Here is a 6,532-nt window from a genome sequence, read left to right on the forward strand (position 1 = left end):
CCTGTGGCAGTGAATTCCATGTGTTAATCACTCTTTGGGTGAAGAAGCACTTCCTTTTATCCATTCTAACCCGACCGCTCAGCAATTTCATGGAGTGCCCACGAGTTCTTGTATTGTGAGAAAGGGAGAAAAGTACCTCTTTCTCTACCTGCTCTATCCCATGCATAATCTTATAAACCTCAGTCATGTCACCCCCTCAGTCGTCGTTTCTCCAAGCTAAAGAGCCCTAAGCGCTTTAACCTTTCCTCATAGGGAAAGTGTTCCAATCCTTTTATCATTCGAGTTGCCCTTTTCTGCACTTTTTCCAAAGCTATAATATCCTTTTTCAGGTGTGGTGACCAGAATTGCACACAGTATTCCAAATGAGGTCACACCATTGATTTATATAGGGGCATTATGATATTAGGTGATCTGTTTTCAATACCCTTCCTAATAATCCCCAGCATAGCATTGGCCTTTTTTTTTATTGCAGTCACACACTGTCTCGACATTTTCAGTGAGTTATCTACTACAACTCCAAGATCTCTCTCTTGATCAGTCTCTGCCAGTTCAGACCCCAACAATGTGTATTTATATTTAGGATTTTTGGTTCCAATGTGCATCACCTTGCCAAGACTCGGCTGACGGGAAGGGTCCGAGCTGGTCCCGGACCCTCCCGGGGTCTTCGTAGGAGACCCCCAGCCTGGGGAGCTGAGGAGAGCCATTTCCAAGGTGACAGCCAAGGAATTGAGGCTCACCTTTTTCCTGAAAGGTCCCGTCTCCGCAGAGCCAATATGGCGACTAGAGACAAGTGCCGGAGCAAGCGGACATGATCGAAAGGTTAAAAAAAATGCTTCTAAAAGATGCCCAGGGCTCCAAACCGTGAGTTAAGCAAAGCTCAAGTGTTACAAAGCGAACATGAGCCTCAGTAGAAATTAGAAGTGCCTACAAACAATTCTCTTATTAATTTAGCTGTGGCAGTGGCATTTGGGGGTGGGTGTTCAACCCCAAAAGAAAGATTACAGATGCTCTGAACAGTACATTATCTCCCTCTTCCTTGTGGTTTTCTAACATTTCTTGCTTATGCCAGCAAACAGTACTGTCAGAAGACAGACTTGGAGATGGGTGGGACATGATTATATAAGATTCTTAATAATGTGAAATTATCTGAAGTTTTATCACAAATATTTTCAAATGATAGAGAACTGGAAAAGATAGGTGTGTAATGTCCTTTGGGTCTCCAGTTCCTTTATGAAAGTTTAAATCATTGATTTGGAGGCACATCAAGGATTATGCAGTCCAGCCCTTTGCAATGAGTAATGTAGCATGTGCCTGCTGTATACACATAGGAGATTAGTATGATGAAACAAAGCAGTTTACTTTTAACACTGTGCATTCCTTACACATGTCAGTGTGGCTAGTGTGGATTCATTCTTCTTGCAGTTTCTATAGGAGTAGCCATATTGGTTTGCCAAAGTCAAAATAACAATCTTGTGGCACTGTAAAGATCACAAATTTATGTATCTTCATGCATCTGGCAAAGTGAACTCTGACTTATGAATGATGATTACCACAATGAATTTGTTCATCTTTAAGGTGCCACAACAGTCTGTTAAGACGTGGCTGGTTGGCTTAGGCTGAGCCTAATGAAACTGAATCTGATGAAGATGGAGGTCCTGTGCCGGAGTCAGGGCGGATTGGGGTAGGGATCCCACTCCCGACCTTCGATGGGGCTTCGCTGGTGCCAGCACTGGAGGTTAGGAGTTTGGGAGTGCTCCTGGATACCTCCTTATCACTGGAGGCCCAGGTAGCAGCCACTGCCAAGTCAGCCTTTTATCATCTTTGGCTGATTAGGCAGTTGGTTCCTTTCCTTGAACACAATAACTTGGCAATGGTGATCCATGCGATGGTCATCTCGAGGTTGGACTACTGTAATGCTCTCTACATGGGGCTGCCCTTATTGCAAATTTGGAAGCTACAGGTGGTGCAAAATGCTCCCAATACAGGAGCACATTCAGCCTGTGCTGAAGGCATTGCACTGGCTACCGATAGCATACCGAATTCACTTTAAGGTGCTGGTTCTTACCTTTAAAGCCCTTTATGGTGAGGGACCTACATACCTGAGGGACTGCCTTTCCCCACATGTCCCCCTGAGAGCACTGCGATCAGGGTCTCAACATTGACTCACCCTTCCCGGACCAAAGAATGCCAGGCTAGCTTCAACCAGGCTTTCTTGGTGGCGGCTCCGCTCTGGTGGAACGAGCTCCTGGAGGAGATCAGGGCCCTGCGGGATCTTATGCAGTTCTGCAGGGCCTGCAAGATGGAGCCGTTACACCAGGCGTTCAATTAGGAGCTATCCTGGGGGAATGCTCTGAAATCTTTGAGGAAGTATGAACCACCCGCACAATATTGGATCGAGATCGACCACCAGGATGGCACGGAAGTCTGAGCACCATCCCAAATGTAATGCTAAACTATTAACTGTAATGGTATTATTTTTATTGTTAGCACCTTTTAGTGTTGTAATTGTTATATGGTTTTATGATCACTATACTATTTATTGTTGGTTTTTATTCTGTTGTAAGCAGCCCTGAGCTGGCCATGGCTGGGAGAGGGGGGTATAAATGTAATAAACAAACAAACAAATTCTTCATGTAGGTTGAGTGGGCATGTCTAAAATTGACCAAATTGCATGGGAGGTGCTTCAACAAAAAAGTTAATAGAGGCTTCATGTACAGAAATTGGCAGTTGAAGCATTTCATGGCGTAGAGCTAAATAAATTTATTTTTTTTATTTATTTATGCCTTTAAAACATTTTTGCCACCTTTCTACACAAATAGGGTCCCAAGGTGGCAAACTATTCAATAAAAACACAGTCTTTAGCCCCTTCCATTGCAGAGATTTAAGGAAAAAGATATCTCTGCAACTAAAGAATATAGAGACTTACTTTTTTTAAAAAAAGAAAGAAAACTGGTTATTCAGAGAATTTTTTACATATAGTGTTATAATGTTTTGTTGGTATAACAATAATCAATTGTTTTTTTAAAAATTGGGGAAAAACAAAGTGGCCTGAGAGAGGGGGTGTGTAGGGCTGCTTGTGGGGGATGGGGCAGGGAAACTGTGAGGAAGCCCACTGTATGGAACAGCAACAGGGAAACTACTCAAGCCTGTCAGGCCTCTGGATGGCCCAGCCTAGCCTGATCTTGCCAGATCATGGAAGCAAAGCAGGGTTAGCCCTGGTTAGTCCTTGGATGAGACACTGCCAAGGAAGTTCAGGGTCACTATGCAGAGGTGGGCAATGGCAAACCACCTCTGAAGTCTCTTGCCTTGAAACCCCTATGGGGTCTCCATAACCTGGCTGTGACCTGACATCACTTTACACACATATCTCTCTGCTCCACTTCTTACTACTATTTACCACACACGCATGAATCATTCTTTCTTGTGGGATGAGACCCAGACCAACCAGAGAAGAATAAACAGAAACTGAAGACAGAGTTCCACTGCAACTTCTTATATCAGACATGTCGGTATTTTCTTAATGACTACATTATTTCTTTCAATATGTTATTTCCAAATAGCACTAACAATTGGAGATCAGTTTAGCGTAAGAAAGGGCTGAGTACCTAGAGACTGGTACTGCTGGAGTACAGTGACTCAGCATTCCTGGATATTAAGGGGGCACTATATTGCTTTAGATGTCTATATGTGTTATTGCCTTAATGGATGGGATGCCTCTCTTTGTCTTAACCTGGGAGCATCTCTCCAGCTCCTCTCTTCCTGCGCCTTTCTCTCTCTCTCCTCATGGCTCTGCAAGGAGTGAGATGCATCTACATGTCTCTCTTGTAGAACCTATAAAATCTTACTTGAACATGCATGATGCAGGAGTAGCTGGCCTTTTTTGATAGGGGATAGTATTTGTTAGGTTAGGCTTTTCTCTCTCCTTTTGACTGCAACATGGATGTGAATGGAATCTATCTTAATAAATGTAAATTTTATCTTTTTGCAATATACGTATTTGGACTTTATTTCTGGCGCACAATTCCACACTTCTATGACTGGGCAACCTTGCTATTTACTCACAATCAGCTGATATATCTGGGTGGAAAGTTACATCTTGTAATCTAGGTCAGTTCTATAGCTGCGGTGAGAGAAGAGATGGCTTTCCCTCTCCTTGCAGTAAGGGTTGATGGACAAAGAAGAGGAAAAGAACCATAAACTCCTATCTTTGCGCCTCTGACCTCAGGAAATTGCTCTCAATGAGCCAGTCAGAAGAAAGCTTCTGGGACCCCTAACTGTGAACTACAATTCCCAGGAGCAACAAGTCTTAAAGATACAGTGCAGTTTTACTAAACTACGGATAACGCTGACTGGGGGCAGCACAATTCCCAATAGGTACTAGGCTTCCCGTGGTCAGCAACCTCTGCCCCTCTCCATTGTCGCCTCCTGTCACACAATGAGCAGGAGAAGAAAAGATGGGATGTGCATATGATGTTTTAGGTGTGGCAGTGGCACTTCAGGCTGCCAGAACCATGATGCTCTAATAATTTCCCAAATCCCCAGGGGTCATTTCCTGCGGTAGCGCACAGGAGTAGAGCTCCGGCAGTAAGGAGCCCAGGGGGCGGGCACATGCAACAAGCCCTGCCCTCAGCTCCCAGCAGCCCTCAGTCGGGCCACGAGGAGCAAGAAGCAACCAGGTAAATTGCAGAGCCCTCGCCCTGGCCCGCCTTCAGGTACAAGCTCTCCCTCCTTTGTGAGGGCAGATCTGTGCGTCCCCCCCCCCATAAGCTAGCAATCCAAAACAGTCCAGTGGCACCTTTAAGACCAAGTTTTATACAGGTACAAGCTCTCCCTCCTCTGTGATGGCAGATCTGCATGGCAGAATTCATAAAATGTTAGCGATGTGATGACAGCTCTTTTGGGATGTGACATCACTGCATCACTGATGGTCCCCCTCCCCATCTCCTCCTCCCTAAATCTCCCAGGGATTGCCAGCACAGGGCTGGCATCCCTAGCTTGAACCTTTTCTCAAGTGCTCTCTCATCAGCCCCTCTCAATCTCTGTCAACCTGATTTACCTTTCAGGGTTATTGTTGTGGGGATAAAATAGGGAGGGGGGGGGAACCATGTTTGCCACACTGAGCTCCTCAGAGGAAGGGATGGATAAAAATGTAATAAATGAGATACTCATCTGTTCTCTATAAAGGCTTCAGTAAATAAAATATGGGAAAATACTGCAACCTGACAATCGGGGATTGACCGTCAGCATTGGCATATACCTTGTAAAGGATTATTATTAACCCAAAAAGAAGAACTTTAAAAGGAGGAGCACCTGGAAATAGAATTTCACATGTGACCCTTCACGTAGTAAGAGAAATGTCAGATGTCCCAGCTATTCTACAAGGGCAGCTGAGGATCCTATGCACATTGAGAAATGTCATCCAGATTTGGTGTAACAGTGTCTTCTGCTACACATTTACACTGGTTACTTCAATGGTTTGTATCTAGATTAAACCAGAGAGGTTTCATTGCATGTTAGAAGCTTCAACGGGGACTAGGACAAGTGTGTTTTAGAACAAAGGACCGGAGTTTATCTTTTCCAGCAGATCTAGATCTACCAACCACAGGCATCATGATGTTCCTGGAGATTTTGCCTTAGTATTCTGTTACTCTGAGGAACCACATGTTGTCTTTTTGCCTGCCAGGAAGGAGTTGCCATATAAGTCATAGGGCAGCAAATGAAACTGTTCCAGTGTTGAACCGTAAAGGCCTACAAAGGCCGAAATACTCAAATGTGATTTTAGTGGTATTTGCTTGAGGTAAGAAAATTTATTCTGATTGTTTCAAGTTCATTTACCTGCAATTGCAGGATTTCATATCGTCTGTTGGAGAGAAATCTGTTTTTCCTTATCCATACTCTTTTTTAGAGATTTGCTTAATTATATTGATGTGAGTTAACCTGCAGGAGCTATACCATACTGTTGGGAGTAAGCTAAAAACATTATGAAACTTGGTTCCTATGTCTGATCTCTGTTCCAAATATCTGTTGTAAACTAGGCCCAGCTTACAACACAATCCCTGTATTCCTCTGGACTTTTTCTTAAGTTACGACTCAACTGTTGACAAAAAACAATAAATCTCATGGATTCTTGTCTTCTGAATCTCCTTATGGTTAAGTGCATTCTGGGTTTCCAGTATTTCAGCTTGCAACACAAATGAGCTTTGTGTTTTGAAGCATGACCCACTTTTTGTAAAATTTCATTGTTGTTCTGACCCAAAAAGAAGAACTTTAAAAGGAGGAGTACCTGAAAATAGTATTTCACATGTGACCCTTCACAAAGTAAGAGAAATGTCAGATGTCCCAACTATTCTACAAGAGCAGCTGAGGATCCTATGCACATTGAGAAATGTCATCCAGATTTGGTCTTCTGCTACACATTTACACGGGTTACTTCAATGGTTTGTATCCAGATTAAACCAGAGAGGTTTCATTGCATGTTAGAAGCTTCAACGGGGACCAGGACAAGTGTGTTTTAGAACAAAGGACCGGAGTT

Source organism: Gekko japonicus, unplaced genomic scaffold (genome assembly GCF_001447785.1).
Source record: "Gekko japonicus isolate JY-2015 unplaced genomic scaffold, Gekko_japonicus_V1.1 scaffold1012, whole genome shotgun sequence".
In the NCBI taxonomy this organism is placed as follows: domain Eukaryota; kingdom Metazoa; phylum Chordata; class Lepidosauria; order Squamata; family Gekkonidae; genus Gekko; species Gekko japonicus.